The 27,605-nt window shown below is 40.8% G+C and overlaps 1 long non-coding RNA gene across 1 annotated transcript in view; it reads right to left on the bottom strand.

The window, feature by feature from the left end:
* Positions 1 to 27,605, bottom strand: part of LOC117199719 (uncharacterized) — a 106,358-nt gene that overhangs the window by 37,108 nt on the left and 41,645 nt on the right. The window contains exon 2 of the long non-coding RNA XR_007474876.1: positions 19,842 to 19,978. This is a non-coding gene — a long non-coding RNA (uncharacterized LOC117199719). The remainder of the gene's footprint in view (positions 1 to 19,841; positions 19,979 to 27,605) is intronic.

The raw sequence follows: 27,605 nt of genomic DNA, 5'->3' as shown, positions 1-27,605 counted from the left end.
ATTGTGAAATCTCTCTGTAGAGATGATGACCAGACAAAACCAAACAGCAACAGCAACTTTTAATGTATGTTGCACTTCAGAAAATAGAAAATATGATGGCAGAATGAAAGTGCAAATTACTCTGATTCCCAGGTGAAAAAAAAAATTAGTGTAACATCTCTGGCAGCACAAAATAGATATCTTAAATACATTTCAAGGTAATAAATAGCACTTTAAATTCTCAGTAACAGCTTTAATATATAAATAGTAAACGAATCCACCATGATATTTCATTCGTGACAGAGGGAATGAATGTTGAAATGGTCAGAAAATACATTTAGCAAATTTTTGTTGTTGTTGTTCCGATGAATTGGGTTGAACATTAATGCAAGGTACCGAAATCAATCGTTTTCGAAGAGGAGATCCATCTCTTTGAACCGTGTTTGTAACATTTAGGGCTCCTGCATCTTCATTTTCTTTTCTGGTTTAGGACCGGATCACCGATTTTCAGGGCCACATCCCTCTGTGTGAAGATTTCAGACACAGTCAGCTGCACCAAGGCAAAATATATCCCGTGTGAATGCGCTAAGCATTTCCATCTGCTATTTGTACGAGAATTTTGGGAGCAGGCAAGGACCAGCACAGTTGTCATCTGTCAGCGCTTCACTGCATTGACAGGCAGGGCTGTGTTGCTATTGGTTTAATATCGCGGGAGGGCAAATCCCCGGCACTGAATTATCTTCCATCATGAATTTTATTGGAATTCACATCAGAGCCATGGTGATGGTCACATCCATAACACACCACAGTGGGTGTCTGGCTGGCGTGGCAAAAATCAGTGGTTTCCTATACGAGCCCTCCCCGTTGACTCTCAGAAAGCAGGAAGATGAGAAGCATGGGTTGAATTCTAATAGCGGTGCCAGGTGTCTGTGGACGCACCTGTGTCCACAGGTATCTGCTTGTCATTTATCCTGCCATCATGGGCTATTCATCCACGGTTTCAGGATTCTGATTCAAAGCTGACCGGAAAGCCAAAATCTTCTTGGGACGAGGACCGAACTCTTCCTTCTGAGCTTAGACTGAATTTATCCACCAAATATTATTTTTTCTGACTTCTACTGCAGTGATTTCATTCACTTAAAATTAGCAACTTTATTGCTCACAAGACTTCTCTGCTGTGTTTCCCCTTTTGTTATTTTTTTCCTGCTATTTGCAGACATTTCAATATTACCTCAGTTCACTCAACTTCACCTTACACTGTCTGCTCAATGAGAGAGGACTAAAATACTCAACGGCATTTTTTATTACATGTTTTTAAAATGTTTTAATGTTACAAAATGTCAAACATGTTTTATATCCAAAGAAAACGAAAACATTAATTTGAAAAGTCACATGGACCCCACTGTTCACAGCAGCAGTGTTTACAATAGCCAAGACACGGAAGCAACCTAAGTGTCCATCAACAAAGAATGGATAGGGACTTTGCTGGTGGTGCAGTAGTTAGGAATCCGCCTGCCAATGCAAGGGACACGGGTTCGAGCCCTGGTCTGGGAAGATCCCACATGCCGCGGAGCAACTAAGCCCGTGCGCCACAGCTACTGAGCCTGCGCTCTAGAGCCCGTGAGCCACAACTACTGAGCCCGTGTGCCACAACCACTGAAGCCCGTGTGCCTAGAGGCCGTGCTCTGCAGCAAGAGAAGCCACTGCAATGAGAAGCCCGTGTACCGCAACTAGAGAAAGCCCGTCCGTGCGCAGCAACAAAAACCCAACCTAACCAAAAATAAATAAATTAATTAATTTAAAAAAAAAGAATGGATAAAGAAGCTCTGGCACATATATACACTGGAATACTACTCAGCCATAAAAAAGAATGAAATCATGCCATTTGGAGCAACGTGGATGGACCTAGTGATTATCATAGTAAGTGAAGTAAGCCAGAGAGTAAAAGACAAATATACGACATCACTTTTATGTGGAATCTAAAAAGTACAACAAACAAGTGAATGTAACAAAAAAGAATCAGACTCACAGATACAGAAAACAAACTAGTGGTTGCCAGTGGGGAGAGGGAAGGGGGAGGGGCAAGATAGGAGGAGGAGAATTAGAGGTACAAGCTAGTAGGTATCAAACAAATAAGCTACAAGGACATACTGTGCAGCACAGGGAACAGAGCCCCTGTTTTGTAATAACTATAAATGGAGTAGAATCTTTAAAGAAGGGGAATCATTATGCTGTACACCCGAAAATTATATAATATCGTACAACTCTACCTCAATTTAAAGAAGAAAATAATTACTCCAAAACATGGTTTTTTTTTAGTACATTCACCGTGTCGTGCAACCACCATCTCTCTGGTTTTAGAATCTCTTCACCCCAAAAGGAAACCCCTCCCTCATTACCATCACTCCCCATTCTCCCGTCCCCCACTGCTGGCAACCACTCATTAACTTCCCGTCTGCACTGATTTGCCATCCTGGACATTTCATACAGATGGAGTCATATCACGTTTCCCTTTTCTGTCTGCCTTCTTTCACTCAGCATAATCATTTCAAGGTCCATCCACGTTGTAGCCTGTATCAGTGCTTCATTGCTTCTCGTGACTAAGTGATACTCCATCCTATGCAAGGACAACATTTTGTTAATTGATTCATCCACGGACGGACATTTGGGTTGTTTCTGCCTTTGGGCTGTTGTAAATAATGCTTGTGTGCACGTTATACGGTGGAGTACCTGTTTTGTTGGAGCACCTGTGTTCAGTTTTCTTTGGCATATATATAGGAGTGGAATTGCTGGGTTATATGTTCATGTTACGTGTAAATTTTGAGGAATAAACTGTTCTTCACAGAAGCTGAATCCTTTTACATCTCCACCCACGATGTCCAAGAGTTCCAATTTCTCCACACCTGGAAACATTTGTAACTTTCCATCTTACTGATTATAGCCATCCTAGTGGGTGTGGTTATATTTTAATTGAAATCTTTTTCCATTTAATGATTTATAACATAGTCAATGTAAAATCTGTTTTATCTAACTATACCAAATTTACCATCTTGACATTTTTCTTGGGTTTTATTTTTTTCATTGCAATAAACAAATAGCCTCAAACGATATGCTGTATCTAGATTTAGGAAAGGCCGTTCTTTTCCAGAAGATTTCCAAAAAAAATTTAGAATAAGAAACACAGGTCCTTGTATAATCTAAGAGGGTGTGACAAGAAGCAAATGGTAAAGGGATTCAGACAGAAAGATTATCCTTCACAAAGCCTGGCAGTTAGCTGATTCATCAGACAGTAGAGTTGAAGAACTATGACCAGTTGTCTTTTTGTTGTTGTTGTTCTCCCATGTTTACGATGTTTTCATTGTTTCCTTTACAAATAAAAAGTAAATGCTCCTATAGGAAAAGCACTTTATGGTTAAACTCTCAACTTCCCCTATGCTGGTTGACTAGTTCATCAACATACAAAGAAAAGACAAAGCTTAAATGCTGATTTTTGAAGAACCCAAACTTGTAGTATCAAAGGTGATTTAAATTGACTGTATCTTCTGGCCAATCAGGAAACAAGAATTCTTTTTTTTTAACTTGAACTACAGTTGATTTACATTATTGTGTTAGTTTCAGGTGTACAGCAAAGTGATTCAGTTATATATGTATATATATATTTTTCAGATTCTTTTCCATTAGAGGTTATTACAGGATACTGAATATAGTTCCCCGTATTATACAGTAGGATCTTGTTGTTTATCTATTTTTATATATAGTAGTGTGTGTACGTTAATCCCAAACTCCTAATTTGTCCCCTCCCCTCTTTCCCCTTTCGTAACCGAAAGTTTGATTTCCATGTCTGTGAATCTGTTTCTGTTTTGTAAATAAGCTCATTTGTACTTTCTTTTAGAGTCCACATATAAGTGATATCATGTGGCATTTGTCTTTCTCTGTTTGACTTATTTCACTTAGCATAATGCCCTCCAAGTCCATCCATGATGTCGCAAATGACAAAATTTCATTCTTTTTTATGGCTCAGTAATATTCCATTTTGTGTATATATGTGTGTGTGTGTGTGTGTGTATCACATCTTCTTTATCCATTCATCTGTTGATGGACATTTAGGTTGTTTCCATGTCCTGGCTACTGTAAATAGTGCTGCAATGAACATTAGGGTGCATATATCTTTGCAAATTAGAGTTTTCCTCTTTTCCAGATATATGACCAGGAGGGGGAGTGCTGGGTAATATGGTTACTGTATTTTTGGTTTTTTTTTAAGGAGACTCCATACTGTCCTCCATAGTGGCTTCACCAACTTACATCACACCAGCAGTGAGAAGGGTGGAAATAAGGATTCTTCTATCTTAATCTGCTTTACTTGACACTAGGTTTGTATATAGGACGTACACTGCTCTGTATATAGTGCATTTCCCTTCCATGTCCTTACATACTTCACTTTATTAGAAATTAAAGTTTATAAACAACAAAATATTATTGCTGCTTTTGCTTCTATAAAAAAAATCAAAAGATGTTGCTGCTTCTGGTTGCCTAGAAAATTGAGGAAGTGTTGGAACTTGTGGACAGCTGGGAGCTCCACGGCAGGGACACTGTGAATCAGGAGAAGGAGAAGAAATCAGAGGATCAGAGAGCAGAAGACAGGGTGGGGCTTGGTCTGCACAGGACAGCGGCCAGCCCACGGCTCCAGGACCCGAAAGCAGGGCAGTAACACAGATCCCAGAGGTCTTACCAGTTATGCAAACATGAGAACAGCTCTTCCAAGACTATTTCCCAAGGGCCATGGCTCACATTTCTGTCACCTGTCTTGAGACATCGTGCCCTTTCATAGGACCCCATGAAAAGCCTGGGGAGGATTTTCCAATTGCCATAATCAACAATCAACACAGGCTGATTTTGTATAATTTATTTTCAACAAAATGCAACTCTTTTTTAATTGGAGTAATTTTTTTTTTTTTTTTTGCAGTACACGGGCCTCTCACTGCCGTGGCCTCTCCCGCTGCGGAGCACAGGCTCTAGACACGCAGGCTCAGCGGCCATGGCTTACGGGCCCAGCCTCTCCACGGCATGTGGGATCTTCCCGGACGGGGGCGTGAACCCATGTCCCCTGCATTGGCAGGCGGACTCTCAACCACTGCGCCACCAGGGAAGCCCGGAGTAATAATTTTTATTGGAGTATAGTTGACTTACAATGTTGTGTTAGTTTCAGGTGTACAGGAAAGTGAATCAGTCATACATATACCTATATCCACTCTTTTAGATTCTATCCCCATATAGGTCATTACAGAGTATTGAGTAGAGTTCCCTGTGCTATACAGTAGGTGCTTATTAGTTATCTGTTTTATATATAGTAGTGTGTATATGTCAATCCCAATCTCCCAATTTATCCCTCAACATCTTTTCTGTAAAAAAACAGAAATGAGCCAAAATGACCAAAATACATATTACTTACAGTTATTTAACTATTAGATATTATTTCATTCTGCTATGCACGTGTAATGATCTTGATCCATTTTTTTCTTTTTTTTTTTTTTATTTTGGTGACTGCAAATCCTTTTTGGAAGTAGATCGGCACAATGGTCAAATATTGACTGCAGAGTTTTGTTGACTATGAAACTTTACATGGCTTATTTATGGAACTTATTTCCTGAGATACTATGTCCATGTGATTCCATTGGAAACAAAATTCAAAAATAGGTTATTTAATTTATACCTTAAAGCAAAATTCAGGCTGGAGATGTGTATTTGCAGCATTGTCAGACACAACGGGGGAAGGAAAATGCACTTCTTCTTGACACCTGAATGGGAGGTTATATAGCCCTTGGCAGATGGTATGTTAAATCTGTTTCCTTCTATTCATTCCCGCAGTAAAAATATAGGACCGCATTCACCAATGCCTCTTTACTTCTCTTTAAATCACGCTCAGCTCTCTTCTCCAGGCTGTATATTTTCCATTTCTCCCCTCCACTATATTTGACTCATCCCGTGCCATTCAGCTGTGAGGATTTTCAGCCTTGAATGGAAATCATCTTCCTCTGGACACCTAATACCCCGAGGACGTCTTTCCAAATGGTAAAAGAGTACCAGCATTAAATAATATGAGTTTTTAAAATCACGATTTAATAAAATTTCACCTTGGTTGACTTGCTATGCGTCAGCTACTCTACGTAGTCTAGACATGCCTCCATTAATTATAAGCTTGTGAGCTGGTACAATTAGTATGCTCATTTGTTATGAGAATACAAAGGTCAAAGAGTGTCCACAGGGATGACTAGAGAAGCAGCTGGGATGCAAACACAGAAAACCTACTCCAGACCTGAAGCCTTTAGCCCGGATTCAACTTGCTCCTGATTTCCATCTATATCAACAGGAAAACTGTCACCCTCACTCATGTGTATAAGTGACTGTGGCAGAATGAAACTACAATTCTATCAGCGTCTCGACGTTTGAGGAATTAGTCTCGGTTTGGGGGAGAAATTAAATCCTTTGGCCAAAGATATGAAGAGCCTTGTGTTCACGTTCTTCTATTATTTGTAAGAATCCCTCCCGCTATTTTATTTGACTTAGTCTGTCTTACTTGTTCCTACTTCCCCAAGTGCAAGGCATAATCTCTTGGATTTCATTCCTTCTTGATTCCTAATGAATGGTTTAAGCTGTGGCTCGCTCCTGGAATCCTACATTTACTACATCATAGAGGTTTTGATATGCGCTGTCTTTATGGCTTATATCTCATCGACTGGAATTATAACTACAGTTTTAATTGTTAACCGGAAAACGATTTACAAGCGTGCTATCCATTTCCCAAGCAGAGGAGGTTTGGGCTTCTATTTTTTTCCCCTGTGTTGAAAATATTTAATGGTGTTGCATGATAATTGGTGACACTTACTTAATTTTTTTTGGAAGGTGATTATGAATATTTTAAGGTCTTTTTCTTGGCATGATGCGTGGCTAAGATGGAGACAAAGAACAAATCATGAGAGCTTGTTGAATGCCTGGTGCTCTCTACTTTTCCTTCAAGACGGAAAAGGTAAAGAGGAAAATGCAGTATTTTCCATGATCACGTTTAACCACTTGATGGCAAGAGGATAATAAGAAGCCTTCATTCTTTCTTGCTTTGGGGATAACTCCCTATGCACCCATAGCTTAGTCATACACACAGATTCCCCAGTACTTCTGAACCGTGAATTGCCCTCTTCCCCTTTTGCTGTGTCGATTATCAGTTTACACCAGAAGTCTGCATTTTTTTTTTTTTTTTGCGGTACGCGGGCCTCTCACTGTTGTGGCCCCTCCTGTTGCGGAGCACAGGCTCCGGACGCGCAGGCCCAGCGGCTATGCCTCACGGGCCCAGCTGCTCCGCGGCATGTGGGATCCTCCCGGACCGGGGCACGAACCCGCGTCCCCTGCATCGGCAGGCGGACTCTCAACCACTGCGCCACCAGGGAAGCCCTCCATCCCATTTTTAATTTATACATGTTTATCAGAGGTTAAAAACCAGGAAGATTTTTGATAGAAACACCCAGGTATACTGACATTTCAATTCAGAAATTTCCACCTCAGCAAGAACACTTCAAGTCTATCTCCTTGCAAATAGAATATTTCACCCATAATTTTCTGCATAAGACACCCCGTTTAATTCTGTGACTTCTACAGTATAAAACGTTAGCATTTAATAGTGTGTTGACAGAAACTCAGAGAAAATTTCTCTTCCATTAGACTTGGATTCCACGTTTTTCCTGGAAATATTAGAAGGCTCTCCTGACTCGCCTCCGTGAAGTCAGGCTAAATTTCCTCTGAGCCATTCCCTCCACCTTCACCCCCCACACACACCAAAAAACACTGCTGAGGCCCTTTAAGGTTTCCCATCAGCAGCTCTGGGCGCGCCATCCTGGTGGAACACTTCTACAAAAATCTACAAACTTCCAGGTGTGACATGTTCAAAATTAGATTTCCCTGACCGTTCACTTCTTCACTAATCTTCTGTTTCATTCATCAAAAGGAAAACTTTTCACAGAAAATACTTTTCAGATTTTTTAAAACAAATACACTGCCCGTACTGTAAAATATATCCTTTTGTGTGCACAGTTCTGTGACAATTGACAAATGCATAGACTCAAGGAATCACCTCCACAACCAACATAGAGAATATTTTCATACCCCACCCCCACCCCCAGAAATCTCCACCTCTACCCTTCGTAGTCAGACCTGCCCCTCACCCACAGTCCTGGAAACCACTGATCTGAGCATCCTACCTCTACTCTGACCTTCTCAGGATGTCACATCCATAGGTTTAGAGAGTAGGTAACCTTGCGAGTCTGGTTTCTTTCTTTTTTTTTTTTTTTTTCCTGTTAACATCTTTATTGGAGTATAATTGCTTTACAATGGTGTGTTAGTATCAGCTATACATATACATATATCCCCATATCTCCTCCCTCTTGCGTCTCCCTCCCACCCTCCCTATCCCACCCCTCTAGGTGGTCACAAAGCACCGAGCTGATCTCCCTGTGCTATGTGGCTGCTTCCCACTACCTATTTTACGTTTGGTAGTGTATACATGTCCATGCCACTCTCTCACTTCGTCCCAGCTTACCCTTGCCCCTCCCTGTGTCCTCAAGTCCATTCTCTACATCTGCGTCTTTATTCCCGTCCTGCCCCTAGGTTCTTCAGAACCTTTTTTTTTTTTTAAGATTCCATACATATGTGTTAGCATATGGTATTTGTTTTTCTTTCTGACTTACTTCACTCTGTATGACAGACTCTAGGTCCATCCACCTCACTACAAATAACTCAATTTCGTTTCTTTTTATGGCTGAGTAATATTCCATTGTATACATGTAGCACACCTTCTTTATCCATTCATCTGTCAATGGACATTTAGGTTGCTTCCATATCCTGGCTATTGTAAATAGAGCTGCAATGAACATTGTGGTACATGACTCTTTTTGAATTATGGCTTTCTCAGGGATATACTGCGCCACCAGGGAAGCCCTGGAAAGTTTTTTATCATAAATGGGTGTTGAAAGCTTTTTCTGCATTTATTGAGATTATCATATGGTTTTTCTCCTTCAATTTGTTAATATGGTGTATCACATTGATTTGCGTATATTGAAGAATCCTTGCATCCCTGGGATAAACCCCACTTGATCATGGTGTATGATCCATTTCATGTGCTGTTGGATTCTGTTTGCTAGTATTTTGAAGAGGATTTTTGCATCTGTGTTCATCAGTGATTTGGGACTATAGTTTTTATGTGGCATCTTTGTCTGGTTTTGGTATCAGGGTGATGGTGGCCTCGTAGAATGAGTTTGGGAGTGTTCCTCTCTCTGCTATATTTTGGAAGAGTTTGAGAAGGATAGGTGTTAGCTGTTCTCTAAATGTTTGATAGAATTCGCCTGTGAAGCCATCTGGTCCTGGGCTTTTGTTTGTTGGAAGATTTTTAATCACAGTCTCAACTAAGCCTGTGCGCTAAAACTACTGAGCCTGTGCTCTAGAACCCATGAGCCACAACTCCTGAAGCCCACGCACCCTAGAGCCCATGCGCCACAACTACTGAGCCCGAGTGCCACAACGAAGAGTAGCCCCGCTCGCCGCAACTAGAGAAAAGCCGGTGTGCAGCAACAAAGACACTACACAGCCAAAAATAAAATTAATTAAAAAAAACACACACACACATCCATCCATACTCCACCCAGTGACGGATCACGTGACCACCCACAGGACTGGCACTGTCCTTGAAGCTACAGCTCAGGGAACAAGACACAAAGACCCTGCCAGTGGATGCAGGCAAAGCTACTTGGGCAGAGATTTCGAGGGTCCTAGACACCCGGTGTGAGGTCTACAGTGGGTGCAGGTTCTTTATCTCTTGGACTCCTTGCACGGAGGCACGTGGCTAGAGACGGATCAGAGCTGTGTCCTCGAAACCTGGGCTCAGGACAGACGCCCTTCTAGCCTCAGTTTAAGGGTGATACTCATGTTTGCCCTGCCATCCCTGGTTATCTCTGAGGGTTATCATGTAAACAGTTTATCTCACAGCATCCACCCCTGGTTATTCTCTCCCTGGCTCCCTTGAGTGTCAATCACCAGTGCCAGGAACATCTTGCAAACAGCCAAGAAGGGAAGACCCATGTCTAATCTGCATACTCGTCGGTGACTACGAGTGTGGGCTTGAAGTTGGTACCAGGACTAGGCTTGGACAGGTCAACAAAAATTAATCAACCGTCCATCTAGGAAAGAAGTGGAAATGTTTACTTGAGTCAAATTTGAGGACGATAATCTGGGAAGAGAATCTCAGAAAGCTCTGAGAACGGTTCTGCCCATTAGAAGTCCAGAGTTATAGAAGTGTTTTGAGAAACAGGGAGGTACGTTCAATGACATACTACTGACAGTTTTCACCGTCCAGATCTGAGCATCATCGTGGCCCCTTACGAGATCAAGAAGGAGCCTTATCTTTTCAGGAGTCGTCTCGCTGCTGCTGGGAGAATGTTGTTCTTTATGGTTGAGCAGATGTTCCTGCTGACAGGGCAGATTTGGTCCATGCCTAATGCAGAGATACAATGTGGAGTAGACGAGGGAGGAGACCAAAGGGCAGAAGAATTGGTTTCATGTTTAAATGTTTCTTGTCTGGCCATAAACTATGAACGTTATGTCACAGACACACTGCCTGGGCTGCAGGTATTCAACGGGCACCAGCTTCCTGAATGGCAGGCTCACCTCGGTGCTGGGATTCTACCGCACACACTGGGGCTTGGGCCCCCGGGGAACCGCAGCAGGCCTGGGGCCTGGCTATAGACTGAGGAAGTCCCGTCTCATCACTGGGTCCTCTCCTGGGGTGGGGGTGGGGGGGGCCACGTCCTCCAGCCATCTTCCTGTTCACCACAAGCCCCCAAGCATGCCCGGTGGGCGGCTCTTCCTGGAGAGATTAGCCCCGGATTTCAGCAGGAGTCACTGAGCTGGACCCTTACAACGTGTTCACATCTCTCTAAGTACGTTCTAGTGGACTAGCTCCTTTAGAAAAGGCTTCCCTTCTCTGTGAAGGGGTGAGTCCATCAGGGGCTGTAGCTCTCTTTTTCCTTCTCCCACTATCTCTCCTCCTCCCATTTCCATTCTGCATATTTTTCTAAAAGGGATTTTTTTATTTCAAATTGGAGTATCGCTGATGAACCATGTTGTGTTAGTTTCAGGTGTACAGCAAAGGGATACATGTGGCTACACACAGGCATGTATCTATTCTTTTTCAAATGCTTTCCCGTTTAGGTTATTACAGAATAGTGAGCAGAGTTCCCTGTGCTCTACAGGAGGTCCTTGTGGGTTCTCCATGTTTAATAGAGCAGTGTGTACATGTCACTCCCAAACTCCCAATCTATCCCTGTCCCCTCCCCCCCTCCAACCCCAGGTAACCAGAAGTTGGTTCTCTAAGTCTGTCTCTTTGTTTTGGAAATAAGTTCAAGGGATTGTTTATTTGACTTGCCTGTTCCCGTCCTTATAAACAAGCTCCTGGCATTTGCTATTTATATAGGAGGGAAGAAGGGCTGATCTCTCTTCCTTACCAAAAGCCTCAGGGCACTTTGCTTTTTGTGTGGAAGCTTGTTTTGTTTATCTTTTCTACTGCACACAGGCTGGGTGTCTGAGGCTAACCTTTTATCTTTCAATACTGCCTTGGACTGCGGTGTATTTGCACACTTTTGATGCTTTGCTTTTCAATGCAGGCTTTCATACTAAGCAGTGAGTCTCAGCGGAAACACTTCGGCTTCAAGCAGTTTTCTCCCTGTGCACTTTCCTTGTAGTTTTATTCACCATGGTCCCCCTGTTTCCAGCACTGAGCGAAAACTGCCCACCCTGGCCAGGCACCATAGCAACGACTGGCATGAGTTCTCTTAGAACAGGAGGTCCTAGTAAGGAACATGGAATTGACAAGTTACCACCAACTGGAAGAATTTGGGAAAGGTCAAAAGGAGAGAGGAGTCCACAGGTCCTACCAACCCCCCGGAATCCTTCTCGGGGAATCCACCTTGGCTGACCGATGCGTGCACCATCAGGAAGGACCCTGAGTCAGAACGATTGGCCAGAGGCAACCCGGAAACTAACCCCATCACCATAAAACCCGAGACCGCGAGCCACGTGGCAGAGCAGTTCTCCTGGGTCCCCTCACCCTCCTGCTCTCCACCCAGGAGCCCCGTCCCAATAGAGTCTCTGGCTTTGTCAGCACGTGTGTCTCCTCGGACGATTCATTTCCTAGTGTTAGACAAGAGCCTGCTCTCGGGTCCTGGAAGGGATCCCCCTTCCTGCAACAGATCTGTTGATACATCTTTACAGATCCAATAACATCAGAGTTACACTCCAATACAACGTATTGGAGAAGCTGCTGGAAATGGATAGACCCATGTTCTGCTTTATCCCGTGATTAACTTAAAAAGAAAATGATTCTCCCATGGTAATAAGTATCTTTCAGAATATCTAAGAAGGTAGAGGAACCAAGTAATAAGTTTGTATCAAAAGGATTAAGCCAGAGGAAGTGCATACCCATCCCTTAGGGTCACTCTCATTAACGTACTTTTGAATACAAGGAAGGACTGTTGTCTCAGCTCTCAAGAAGGAACAAACACCTCAACCCAAGGTCTAAAGGTCCCTTAACCCTCTTGCATCTCTTCTTTGCTCAAGTTCACCTTCCATATCCCATGTATGTGCTTCTGCTGGTTGGCATAAGGGACACATGGAGAAACTTATCCTCGGGGGATTCAGGATGTCCTGACTCTATAGAAGAAGAAAGTCATCTAGGAAGGGCTTGGGTTCACTGACGAATAAACCAGTTGGCAGCATCTTCCTTGGAACCTTCCTTGGGCTTCTCACTTCCTTACGTACTTTTTCCACAGATGAACCCCAAACAGCAACAGCCAAACCCACAAGCATCCCTGCCACTTGAGAATGATCGAAATCTCATGAGTCAGGACTTCCCTGGTGGTCCAGTGGTAAAGAATCCACCTTCCAATGCAGGGGACGCGTGGTTTGATCCCTGGTCGGGGAACTCAGATCCCACATGCCGCGGGGCAACTAAGCCCGCGCACGTCAACTAGAGAGAAGCCCGCGTGCCACAAACTACAGAGCCCATGCGCTCTGGACCCCGAGGGCCGCAACTAGAGAGGGAAAACCCACACGCCACAACTAGAGAAAAGCCCGCGCACCACAACGAAGATCCCGTGTGCCGCAATTAAGACGCAGCCGAAAATTTTAAAAATACAAATAAATAAATAAATACTAAAAAAAAAAAAAAAGGAATGGCCACAAAGAATGGGCCGAAACAGTTTTCCACTGCAATATTTAAAAAAAAAAAATCTCATTAGTCACTGGAAACATCTCCGGATTTCTTCTGTTCCTTCTCTGGTTAAGTCACCACCTCACATCCACATCCCCAGGGAAGTAAGTGAGGAGGTTATTTTACCAACCGCCTATGCCAACCCTGTAGCCAACTCTCTTTCTCAGTCAGTAGCCCCCAAATGACTTGCTTTCTTTCTTGCAGCGTCAACGGCACAGTAAGAACAAGCACCACATTGCTCAACCCTGGTATTCCTTGAGCCTATCAAAGTGGTTTCTTGTAGCTGTCGTGTGGATTGCCAATCACTGTCTCCTCTAAATACTGTACTGCGATGAATAATTTAAGGGACTATCAACACAGCATCCAAGTATCAGTTCAAATAAAAGTAAAGCCCCCAAGAGAGACAAATACCATATGACCCCACTTACATGTGGAATCTAAAATATGACACAAATGAACTGACCTGCAAAACACAAACAGACTCACAGACAGAACAAAACTGTGGTTGCCAAGGGGGATGGGGGAGGGAAGGAGTGGGAGGCTGGGGTGAGCAGATGCAAACTATTATATATAGGATGGATACACAACAAGGTCCTATGGTAGAGCACAGGGAACTACATTCAGTATCCTGTAATAAACCATCGTGGAAAAGAATATATAAAAAAAGAATGTCTATAGGCGTGTAACTGAGTCACTTTGCTGTACAGCAGAGACTGACACAGCATTGGAAATCAACTGTACCTCGACAAAAAAAAATTAAATTAAAAAAATAATAAATAAGCCACCCCAAATTCCCTTAACCTTCATAGCCTGTTATCTGCAACCATTTCAAGAACCTATTGGTTCGCAAGAGGGAAGACATATGGGAACATATGTTTATGTATGACTGATTCACTTTGTTATAAAGCAGAAACTAACACACCATTGTAAAGCAATTATACCCCAATAAAGATGTTAAAAAAAAAAAAAAGAACCTATTGGTGAGGGTTCTTCATTGACCATGGAATACGCTGAACATACTTTATGTACAAAGATTTAAAGGATGAACAATTTTCTAGCTTCACCGTTTTTCTCAAACAGAGGAACCCAATGTCAAGCCATCCCTTGAAAGAAATACTGGACTGGCCACGTGGGACCATTCCTCTGCCAGCTGTAGACCCTCAGAACGACACAGTAGGATTGATGCCTAGAGCTCAGGGAAGTATCTGGTCTACCTCACAGACGCCTCAAAGGAGGGTTGAGAATGCCTCAAAGCAAAACAAACAAAAACAGAAACAAACACAAGACCCTAGAACCTGGCCTGAGACCCACACAGCTTCGGGGTTTCTATGATAACTAATACTATCTGGCAAAGTTTTATCAAGAACACCAAGGACACAACTTGAAAAGATACTGGAAAATGCAGGAGAGTGTTTCAGATTTGCTGTATCAAATCTGTAGTAGTCAAGATTTAATTATTTAGATCTGCAGAACGATAGAGGGCATCTGATTAGATATGTATTTCATATATATTGATATATATCTCACCCTGTGTGTGCCTGTGTGTGTATAACTGTTGAATTAAATTAAGACTACTGAGTTCATATAACACTGTATGGATGTACGCACATATCTATGTATTTATAATATATTTAATACACACATATAATACATGCATTTATCATGTTAAAAAAAAGTGCCACTGGGCTTCCCTGGTGGCGCAGTGGTTGAGAGTCCGCCTGCCGATGCAGGGGACACGGGTTCGTGCCCCGGTCTGGGAAGATCCCACATGCCGTGGAGCGGCTGGGCCCGTGAGCCATGGCCGCTGAGCCTGCGCGTCCGGAGCCTGTGCTCCGCCACGGGAGAGGCCACAACAGTGAGAGGCCCTCGTACCACAAAAAAAAAAAAAAAAAAAAAAGAGCCATTGAAAGTGACCAAGAAAATCAATATTCAGAATGTTTGAATAAATCTTTGGCCTAAAGATTTTTAACTCTATGGTTCTTTAATGCTCCCTGGCGTGATTTCAAGACCTTGAGTCTGGAGTAATTCCACAGTTATGGTACATACTCATGAAAGCAATAACACACAGTCCCAGCAGAAATTCACTGCCTAACCGTTAGGAACATACTCCATTTAATCGACTTTCAAAATTATACTTTGATAAATACTGTTTTGCCTACTAATCAGGAAACCCATGTAAAAGTCACCTTAAGCTGTTCGTCAATCTCTCTGTCATATATTCCACATTCAGTGAATTTTAGCAGTGACGACTGATTCTAAAATTTTTGCTGTTTTCATCCTTGGTAGTTTATGTTTACTATCCTGTCATTCATAATGTGCATCTTGGTCTGGAGGTATTTTCTAGGGCTATCTCATGACATTTCCCATTATGTCTTTCCCTTATGTTTCAACTAATGCTCTTTAAACGTGCTTTAAAGTAAGATGCGTGAACGGGAAGGGGGAGTGATATTAGCAATTTTTCTGATGGAATGCTTTCGGCTGAGTTTTTAAGGATTGATTAATTCCCTCAAATTCCATAAAAACCCATGTGAAATGTGAAGTTGTCAGGTGCAAACTAGAGCGTGGCTATCTCAGCCCAAATCTTTCTGGCAGGAACGCTTAAGAATCAGGAGGATATGATGCATCGCAAAGGGGTCCTTTGTTAATGGACTACATCGGACGCAGCAGGGCTGGAGAGCGTGCGATCACTTTATATTCTGCTCGGCAGAAAGAAAAGAACATTCTGTATTCAGCAACGCTCTTTGTCCAAAAGTAATTGTGTCTCCAAAACGTAAGTGAGGTTTTCGGGCTTGTAAAATGTGACACGCATTATGACTAGCACTTAGGGGAACGGGGCATGGTGTAGTTTCACTAAAAATACATGAATTCGTCTCAGTTATCCTCCCCAGTCTTTGCAGGCTATGCAGCTTTGTCTTCCTTTTGTTTGGCTAACGTTGAACACTGTCTTAGGCAAAATATTTTTTAAAAAATTAAAGAATTTACTTGCATATCTTTACAAGGACATGAGATGCTTTTTTAAACAATTTTTTAAAAATTTTATATTGGAACAGAGTTAACAGTGTTGTGTTAGTTTCGGGTGCACAGCACAGTGATTCAGTTATACGTAGACATGTATCTATTCTTTTTCAAATTCTTTTCCCATTTAGGTTATTATAGAATACCGAGCAGAGTTCCTTGCCGCTAGAGATGCCCTTTTGCAGCTAGTTATTTCCTTGTTTTTCTACGGGGAAAGCAGATAAATTCCCTGTATTGTTCTTTTTTTTTTTTTTTTTTTTTTTTGCGGTACGCGGGCCTCCCGCTGTTGTGGCCTCTTCCGTTGCGGAGCACAGGCTCCGGACACGCTGGCTCAGCGGCCATGGCTCACGGGCCCAGCCGCTCCGCGGCATGTGGGATCTTCCCGGACCGGGGCACGAACCCACGTCCCCTGCATCGGCAGGCGGACTCTCAACCGCTGCGCTACTAGGGAAGCACCCCCTGTATTATTCTTACTTCCACAAAAAATAGGTATTTTATATAATTCTTCCATTTATTCAAATATACAGCAAGTATATATAGACACAAATATACATCTATGAGTATATGTATGTACATATGTTTACTTCTCAAAGACATACAGTATGCATGCATGTTTCTCTATCTATATATACAGACATACACACAGATATGTTATCTGTCCCTGTCTATAATGTGTATGCGCGTGTCTGAAATCAAAAAGCATATACTAATATTCCAATATATACCAATAACTGTATGGCCTTTGGTTGGCAACATTCCAACCCTCACATTCTACCTGTCTAAACACGAGTGGAAAGGTTAACATCCACCTTTCATTAAATACGAAAAATAATTTCAAAAATCAGTTAAAAACCACTTTTTTTTTTCCAGGCGGGCGTGTTCACATGAAAGAGGGGTGTGAATGTTTCTGAAGCTTGATAACAATTTATGCTCGGCTCTCCATACCAGGTGAACATAGCCGGTAAGACACCTAGTTTCAAAGATTAGAGGGGACATATGTATACGTATAGCTCATTCACTTCTTGGTACAGCAGAAACTAACACAACACTGTAAAGCAACCACATTCCAATTTAAAAAAAGAAAGATATTGTTCAGATACTGTAGGCACCTGTCATCATATCCCTGGGATCTCAGATTAAATATGCACCATAAATCAGATATATTAAAAATGAGGCAGAACATTCTGCCTTTATTGTGATAAGAGTGGAGGTCCTTGATGTTTGCCCCCCAAATATGATAATAACAATAATAGTCATCATCATTGTCTCCCAGCCACTGGCTTCACCTTGTACTGGTCAATTTCGCTCCCCTTTGTGGCTGTTTACTCCCGACATAATCTGTATTTCACGCGGTAAAGGCGTAGAAACCACATCTGCTAAGCTTCCTGATTACCTAATTTTCAAACTCAATGAACAGCAAATAATTGCCAATGATGTTCCCCCTTCTTGGAACATCTTTCCTCATCTTCGGTCATCAACATTCTCGGTGTCTTCAAAGCAAAGCTGAAATGCTGTTATTTCATGAACTGTATCGTTTCTTTTCCTCCTTCCCAGGAGAGAAGTCACGCTTTCCTTGTTTCCTTCACTATCCTACTCTGTCTGAAGGACTCTATACATAGAAAGAATTAGGAAATGCTCCCTTATCACCCATGTTGAGAGGATTATTCATGTCTAATGAAGATGATTTGGGTTTTTTTCTTTTTAATTGCAAGCGGCAGTTACGCAAGATGTGTTCTACCTGTTGTCTTTGAAGCCTGCAAAATGAACACCATTTATCTCAATATGCCTTATAATAGAGCTGTTTATGCTCGTGTCGTTCTCCCTACCTGATAATGAATTCTAGGGAACAGCGACTACTTTTATTCATCATTTTATCCGTGACAGCCTCTCGCATAATTCAGCTGCAGGCCCTTCATAAATGTTGCATCGAATTTCTTTCCCCTGCAGATCTCACGCTCCCTTATCCAAGAAGGTATTTAACGCACACAGAAAATATATATTCTTTCTTTTCTATCTCCATGTTTCTGGCAACCTTCACAATCATACCCTACAGAAGAACAGCGTCTGGGGGGGGGGGGGGTTTTGCATTTAGAGTTAACTTTTCTTAATGTATTTTGAGTTAGCCCAACCATCCCCAAAGAGTCTTTTCTTTTTTTATGAGTGTCTTTTAAAATGGCAATGCCTGCTACCACTAGACACAGAAACACAAGTTCCCAAGGGTCGGTAAGGAGGGGCTTCAGACCCTTCCATATTGGGAGGAGAGAGAAGGCAGCTTCAATGGTGGTGAGTCCAGCACCATGATAAACACTTCTCTATCCAATACGGCAAACCAATGCTGGATGTCAGTCTGTTCAATATACTCAGGTTTTGCATATCATTTGCTTGAAAACATGGTTGCATTGATGAGAATGTGTCTGCACCCACTCTTGCAGACCAGAACATTACCAAACAGGGGATTATGGTTCAGCGATATGGCATTCTGCAGACATAAATCAAGAGTTGCCAGATACAACACAGGATGCCCAGTTACATTTGAATCTTAGATAATATGTTTTTTTTAGGGGAAAAAAAAATTCCCCCATATTGCATGGACACTCTTTCTTTTATTATTGTTATTTTTTATTGAAGTACAGTTGATCTACAATATTGTGCCAATCTCCGCTGTACAGCAAAATGACTCAGTTTTACACATGAAGACTTTCTTTTCTTAATATTCTTTTCCATTAGGGTTTATCCCAGGAGAGTGGACATAGTTCCCTGTGCTCTACAGTAGGACCTTGTTGTTTATCCATTCTATATATAATATTAATAGTTTGCATCTGCTAAGCCCAAACTCTCAATCCCTCCCTCCCCCAAGCCCCTCCCCCTTGGCAACCACATGTCTGTTCTCTACGTCTGTGTGGACACTCATATTAAACATATGCTCTGTAGATATAAGCAACATTTCTTAAATTTGAATCCACCTCCCCAATTCTTTTTCTATCCCTCTGGTTCTCTTCCTTCATACTTTATGATGTGAAGTTAAAATGTTTATCGACTGTATTTACTGGAAAAAAAATGTATGCTCTTCTATACTTGATATAAGAAACTTTTAAATGTTCTAATTTGGGAAAGAAACACACTTTTGCTCTTTTTTTCTATGATTTTTCTCACACAGTACAAAAAACAACAAAAAAATTTACATCAAAACACGTCACAGTTTGTGGGAAACCCAAATTGCAAATAACCTGAATCTGTATCTTTCTATGAAATAAAAACTTGATACTTACTGTTAAAAGAAAAATGCACTGTGTATCTGAAAAGCAAATTTAACTGGGATCCTTATGGCACTGTTATTTGCTAAAACTGGCAGTGTGACAAAAGGCACTGCTTAAAATGTTTTTGGACTGACTGTGCAAATGAACAAAATACTGAAGAGATGAAGGCTTTAGAGCCATCTAATGGGAAGATACAATGACCACCACGCAAGCACACCTTAAAAAAGAAACACAGCACACTCTATTAAAATATTTCTAAAATGTACAACTTTCACCATAAATCTTACCTGGTTTCCAATTTCAGCATCTTTAAAGAATTTGGAAGTGGCTGTTCTCTGCATGATCTTTTAAAAGTTCAATCAGTCCTCAGGCTTTCTTTCTTCAGGCTAAATTATCTCAATTCTTTGATCATTCTCTTCGTGACCTGTTAAATATTTTAAGATAATGGTTTTCATTAATATACAAAATGGATGCTACAGAAAAATTAGAGAAAGACCTGCTGGCTTAATGACTCCTTGGACAAGAAAGGCTCTTTCTGTGCTATTTAATAATAATGCCTCTTACCTTCTGATCAGAAGAGCATCTATGAATGATGTTAAGAATTTAGCATATTAATGAACCCAGCCCATATGCTTAGAAGTTATGAGAGTCACTGCTGGAGTTTTATGTAGAATAACGGTCTCTGAAGATAAATATGTTTGGCAGCTTTTGGATAACACAGCCCTGGGTTTTTATTAATCTCACAACTGTGTCAGTCAGATGTTCTCAATTTGGATAGGTTTAGACATCTCAAAGAAAATACTACTTCTGTTTCTTTATTGAAAGAAAGTGGAAGTCAGATAAAAGGCATTGTAGCTACAAAGTCTCGGGAGTTTAGCAGAATTACACAACAGCTGTGGAATGCTAATGCCACATCACAAGTAACTCTTAAAGGTAATCCTGCTAAGGGGTCTGGGAGCTTCTAGCAGGAAAAGGTCTAATTAGTCCAGCTAATGTGGATGATTAAGTAAAGGCTTCTCTGGAATGAATTCTAAAACTATTAACTTTTTCTGGCAAAAGAAAAAAAAAGGATAATAGCAGAGGGGAAATATGTGGAATATGATATATGGATAAAAGAATAAACTTGACATCTCTTACATTTCTCTGAGTTGACCAGTATAAAGACTATTTTTTAAAATATTAGTTTTAAAGATTTATGTTACTGAAATATACTTGATTTACAATGTTGTGTTAGTTTCTGGTGCACAGCAAAGTGATTCAGTTATCCATATATATACATTCTTTTTCATATTCTTTTCCATGATGGTTTATCACAGGATGCTGAATGGAGTTCCCCGTGCTCTACAGTAAGACCTTGTTGTTTATCCTTTCTATATATAATAGCTTACATCTGCTAGTCACAAACTCCCAATCCTTCCCTCCCCCATTTCCCCCCCTCCCCCTTGGCAACCACAAGTCTGTTCTATGTCCTGAGTCTGTTTCTGTCTCGTGGATAATTTCACTAGCATGATATTTTAGATTCCACGTATAAGTGATATCATACGATATTTGTATAAAGAGTATTTTAGACAGTGATGTTCAGGTTGTGTAAGCTGGTAATCATGACTGTTCTTACAATCATGGAGGAATTACTCTTTCTGCAACATTACTGGTGATTTCTAACCAAGATTAACTGTGGGGTACAGAAAGAAACCAGCACCTAACACATCTGAACAGAATGCTCACCAAAGGCCAAGGGCCCAGTTCTTTAAAAGTGAGATACAGGATGCAAGAGGAACAGGAACCATCTCCAGATGTCGATTCTGCCTACAGTCATACATACATGCAATGCAAACCTATAAAAATATATACAAACTACAGAGACTTCCCTGGTGGTCCCGTGGTTAAGACTCCATGCTCCCAATGCAGGGTGCATGGGTTCGATCGCTGGTTGCGGAACAAAGATCCCACATGTTGCATGGCGCGACCTAAAAAAATATGTATCTATCTATCTGTCTATCTATCTATCTACAAACTACATTTATGGACCTTGGGAAGATGATATTAACATGTATATGGAAAAATGGGTAAAAATAACTAGAAATACACTGAAAAAAATCAGCTTTGAGAGAGGAATAACCTTATCAGACATTTAAAAATTAATACAGTGTCTCTATTGTTAAAAGTGGTTAAAAAGAAAGAGATAAGTATGTTTTGGGACTTCCCTGATGGTCCAATGGTTAGGACTCCAAGGTTCCACTGCAGGGGGCAGGGTTTCGATCACTGGTCAGGCAAACAAGATCCCGCAAGCAGAACGGTGTAGCCAAAAAGAAATAAATACATAAAAGTGATGTGGCTTTGTTTCTAATAGATAAATAAGTAGAGTACAAGAGAAACTTCACAACTAGACCCAAATCCATATGGGGATGTACGTTAAAAAGATGTCATCTCTGATACTATACATAGAGAATCCTAAAAATGCCACCAGAAAACTACTAGAGCTAATCCATGAATTTGGTAAAGTTGTAAGATACAAAATTAATGCACAGAAATCTCTTGTGTTCCTATACACTAATGATGAAAAATCTGAAAGAGAAATTAAGGAAACACTCCCATTTACCACTGCAACAAAAAGAATAAAATACCTAGGAATAAACCTACCTAGGGAGACAAAAGACCTGTATGCAGAAAACTATAAGACACTGATGAAAGAAATTAAACATGATACCAACAAATGGAGAGATATACCATGTTTTGGATTGGAAGAATCAATACTGTGAACATGACTATACTACCCAAAGCCATCTACAGATCCAATGAAATCCCTATCAAATTACCAACGGCATCTTTTACTGAACTAGAACAAATCACCTTAAAATTTGTATGGAGACACAAAAGACCCCGAATAGCCAAAGCCATCTTGAGAATGAAAAACGGAGCTGGAGGAATCAGGTTCTCTGACTTCAGACTATACTACAAAGCTACAGTAATGAAGACAATATGGTACTGGCACAAAAACAGAAATATAGATCAATGGAACAAGATAGAAAGCCCAGAGGTAAACCCATGCACCTGTGGTCAACTAATCTATGACAAAGGAGGCAAGGATATACAATGGAGAAAAGACAGTCTCTTCAATAAGTGGTGCTGGGCAAACTGGGCAGCTACATGTAAAGGAATGAAATTAGAACACTCCCTAACACCATACACAAAAATAAACTCAAAATGGATTAAAGACCTAAATGTAAGACCAGACACTATAAAACTCTTAGAGAAAAACATAGGAACAACACTCTTCGACATAAATCACAGCAAGTTCTTTTTTAATCCACCTCCTAGAGTAATGGAAATAAAAACAAAAATAAACAAATGGGACCTAATGAAACTGCAAAGCTTTTGCACAGCAAAGGAAACCATAAACAAGACAAAAAGACAACCCTCAGATTGGGAGAAAATATTTGCAAATGAATCAACGGACAAAGGATTAATCTCCAAAATATATAAACAGTTCATGCAGCTCAATATTAAAGAAACAAACAACCCAATCCAAAAATGGGCAGAAGACCTAAATAGACATTTCTCCAAAGAAGACATACAGATGGTCAAGAAGCACATGAAAAGCTGCTCAACATCACTAATTATTAGAGAAATGCAAATCACAACTACAATGAGGTATCATCTCACAACAGTTAGAATGGGCATCATCAGAAAATCTACAAACAACAAATGCTGGAGAGGGTGCGGAGAAAAGCGAACCCTCCTGTTGGTGGGAATGTAAATTGATACAGCCACTATGGAGAACAGTATGGAGGTTCCTTAAAAAACTAAAAATAGAATTACCATATGATCCAGCAATCCCACTACTGGGCATATACCCAGACACATGCACCCCAATGTTCACTGCAGCACTATTTACAATAGCCAGGTCATGGAAGCAACCTAAGTGTCCATTGACAGACGAATGGATAAAGAAGTTGTGGTATATATATAGAATGGAATATTACTCAGCCATAAAAAGGAACGAAATTGAGTCATTTGTTGAGACGTGGATGGATCTAGAGACTGTCATACAGAGTGAAGTAAGTCAAAGAGAAAGACAAATATCGTATATTAACACATGTATGTGGAACCTAGAAAAATGGTACAGATGAACCGGTTTGCAGGGCAGAAGTTGAGACACAGATGTAAAGAACACACGTGTGGACACCCAGGGGGGAAAACCACGGTGGGTTGGGGATGGTGGTGTGCTGAATTGGGCGATTGGGATTGACATGTATACACTGATGTGTATAAAATTGATGACTAATAAGAGCCTGCAGTATAAAAGAAACAAACAAACAAACAAAATCAACTAATACTAAACTTTCTTTGGCTTATTTGTATGGAAATATGTTAATATGTTTCAGACATTACATGAAATTTCTTAAAATCTTATATGTTCTGGTATAATGTTATAAGTCATAATTCTAGTTATTACTTTAAAATGTATATCTCAGAAATAACTAAATTTCCTTGTCAATTGCATTATTATGAACTTTCATCAAATCTTTAACTGTGGTCATTTTTCAGTCTTTTGTCATTTACAGACAGTTCTGGGTGTACTCTGATGCTTTTGCAAAAGTGTTCCTATAAAAGGGTTTCATCTTCAAGGAATTCATGGAAAAGACTCTGACAAGTACAGGTTTCTGGTAACTGACCATACTGCTGAATGAATAAGCATTTTCAGAACTCTAATGGAAAACTGATGAACTCATAAAAGTGCTAACAAAAGATCAAGATGAAAAAAAAATTACGTGGGACTGAGTGAACTGATGAGGATGATTATAATTTTTGTGACTTTCTGTTTGAATAAAAAAAAATCCCACAAGGACTCAGAGGCAAAAAATATACAAATCAATTCTCACTGCAAAGTAAAGGAGCTGTTACAGTGAAGGATTGCTGGACTGAATGTCAATACTATGACATAGTGTGAGTGTGTTTCATGTTTGGTAATTGCAGTCATTGTTGCTTTTGTTGTGGCCATCCGTTTACAATGCTTGGTGTCAGTTTATTTATCTCTTGTAAAAATAAAATACAGTGTGTGTGTGTGAAAAAAAAAAGATGTCATCTCAAATTACTGGATACAGGTTTACTTCTTACTAAATAGTGTCGGGGTAACTGCTAGACACTTGCAAAAAAAAACAAAATCACATCAGATATGTACTTCACATCCAAGGGAAGAATAAACTCCAAATGGGAAAACTGCATGTTAAATAAAAATACTAGTACTAAAAAATAGCTTGCGTGAATTCCTTTTCACAATTCTGATTCAAAGTCCAGATGCATTACACATATTTTTTAAAAGACTGACTACATTAAAAACATTTTTTTCAATGGCAGAAAAACACTTTAAGTCAAAGGCAATTGAGAAAAATAGAGAAAATATTTACAACACACATCATACATTCAGGACTGAATACGCCAATATTTAAAGATGTTTCTTTACATTGAGAAGAAAAAACTAAAAACCACCCAGCAAATCCAAACCAAGGGGCATTCTCAAAATAAATACATCAACTAGCATCACAAGAGAGAAAACTCAGCAATCACGCTAGATCAAAGGAGATAAAAGACTCATGACAACTAAAAATGAAGTGGGACCCTGGATTGTAATCCTGCAGGAGAAAATATATGATCTTTTGTTTTCGTTCTTCCCAAAGGGGAACCATTAGTGGGGCAGTTGGCAAAATTTGTATAAGGTCTGTAGGTTACATAATAGTCTTGAAGCACTGTTAATGTCCTGATTTTGATCACTGTACTGATGATATATAAGAGAATGTCCATATTTTTTAAAATACATACAGAAGTATTTAGGAATAAATGAAGATTATGTTTGCAACTTGCTGTCTGACACTTATAAAATAAAATTAGACTCACACATGCACTTATAGGAAAAGGTATAATATTAAGAAGACATAACTCCCTTTCCCTCTCCTCAGAGAGAGAGAGAACTGTCCAGATAGAAAACAAGAAAATGTTCTTATAAACAGTAGGAGGGTGAGGTGTGTGTGTGTGTGTGTGTGTGTGTGTGTGTGTGTGTGTGTGTATGTGTTAGTAGCCTAGGACATATACAATAAGTCTAATATATATGTATATAAACATGTCTATAAAAGCATATTTATTATGTACATATAGATAAAATAATTTCCCCCAGAATTATAGAAATGTTTGAAATATAAAAATAAATGTTCCAAGAAATGTTGAGTTACAGGAAAACAAAAGTCCCACTCCCTGGATTAAAAGCTGTAAAAACTTCTAGAAAGAAAAGATCTAAGAATTTATGAAAATCAGGTTGACATCATACTTCTCCTCAGCAACACTGGTACCTAGAAGACTAGCTAGAAGCTATGAAGCTATGAATCAAAGTCTTCAATCAGGTGGAGAGGGGAAAAAAATATTTTTAACCCAGAAATTTTGTAAGGAGCCAAACGTTCAAGGATGAAGGCAAAATAAATACTTTTTTTAAAATATAAGAATCCAGAATTTTTACCTTACCTCCTCCCATACATGGTTTTTGAATTGTGAAAGTGATTATTCAGGAAAGTTTCCATTAGCATGAAAACAAATAGGAGAAATACTAGGACAGGTCATCAAGAAATGGCACGAGGCAAACCAAAAGAGATGCCTCAGAAGAAACCAACCCTGCCAAAATCTTGATCTAGGACTTCTGGCTTGCAGAACCGTGTGAAATCTGGGTCTCAGTAGGAACATCCATGACCTGTTCCAGAAAAATCAGACAGCTAGAAGTCAGTGAAGCTCAAGAGATTGGTTCGAGATGGCCGAGTAGAAGGACATGCGCTCACGCCCTCTTGTGAGAACACCAGAATCACAATTAACTGCTGAACGATCATCGACAGGAAGACACTGGAACTCACCACAAAAAGATGCCCCATATCCAAGGACAAAGGAGAAACCACAGTGAGACAGTAGGAGGGGCGCAATCACAATAAAGTCAAATCCTATAACTTCTGGGTGGGTGACTCACACACTGGAGAACACTTACACCACAGAAGTCCACCCACTGGAGTGAAGGTCCTGAGCCCCACGTCAGGCTTCCCAACCTGGGGGTCCAGCAACGGGAGGAGGAATTCCTAGAGAATCAGACTTTGAAGGCTAGTGGGAATTGACTGTAGGACTTTGACAGGACTGGGGGAAACAGAGACTCCACTCTTGGAGGGCACACACAAGGTAGTGTGCGCATCGGGACCCAGGGGAAGGAGCAGTGACCCCATAGGAGACTGAACCAGACCTACCTGCTAGTGTTGGAGGGTCTCCTGCAGAGGCGGGGGTGGAGGCTGTGGCTCACCATGGGGACAAGGACACTGGCAGCAGAAGTTCTGGGAAGTACTCCTTGGCGTGAGCCCGCCCAGAGCCCACCATCAGCCCCACCAAAGAGCCAGTTAGGCTCCAGTGTTGGGTCACCTCAAGCCAAACAACCATCAGGGAGGGAACGCAGCCCCACCCACCGGCAGATAAGCAGATTAAAGTTTTACTGAGCTCTGCCCACCAGAGCAATACCCAGCTCTACCCACCATCACCAGTGTCTCCCATCAGGAAGCTTGCCCAAGCCTCTTAGATAGCCTCATCCACCAGAGGGCAGACAGCAGAAGCAAGAAGAACTACAGTCCTGCAGCCTGTGGAACAAAAACCACATTCACAGAAACACAGACAAAATGAAAGGCAGAGGATCATGTACCAGATGAAGGAACAAAATAAAACCCCAGAAAAATAACTAAATGAAGTGGAGATAGGCAACCTGCCAGAAAAAGAATTCACAATAATGATAGTGAAGATGATCCAGGACCACGGAAAAAGAATGGAGGCAAAGATTGAGAAGATGCAAGCAATGTTTAACAAAGGCCTAGAAGAATTAAAGCACAAACAAACAGATGAACAATACAATAACTGAAATGAAAACTACACTAGAAGGAATCAATAGCAGAATAACCGAGGCAGAAGAACGGATAAGTGATCTGGAAGACAGAAGGGTGGAATTCACTGCCACGGAACGAAATGAAGAAAATAAATGAAGA

Source organism: Orcinus orca, chromosome X, assembly GCF_937001465.1.
Source record: "Orcinus orca chromosome X, mOrcOrc1.1, whole genome shotgun sequence".
NCBI classification, from domain to species: Eukaryota; Metazoa; Chordata; class Mammalia; order Artiodactyla; family Delphinidae; genus Orcinus; species Orcinus orca.
The sequence above is the reverse complement of the archived record's forward strand: the minus strand, read 5'-3'. Positions and strand labels throughout refer to the sequence as shown.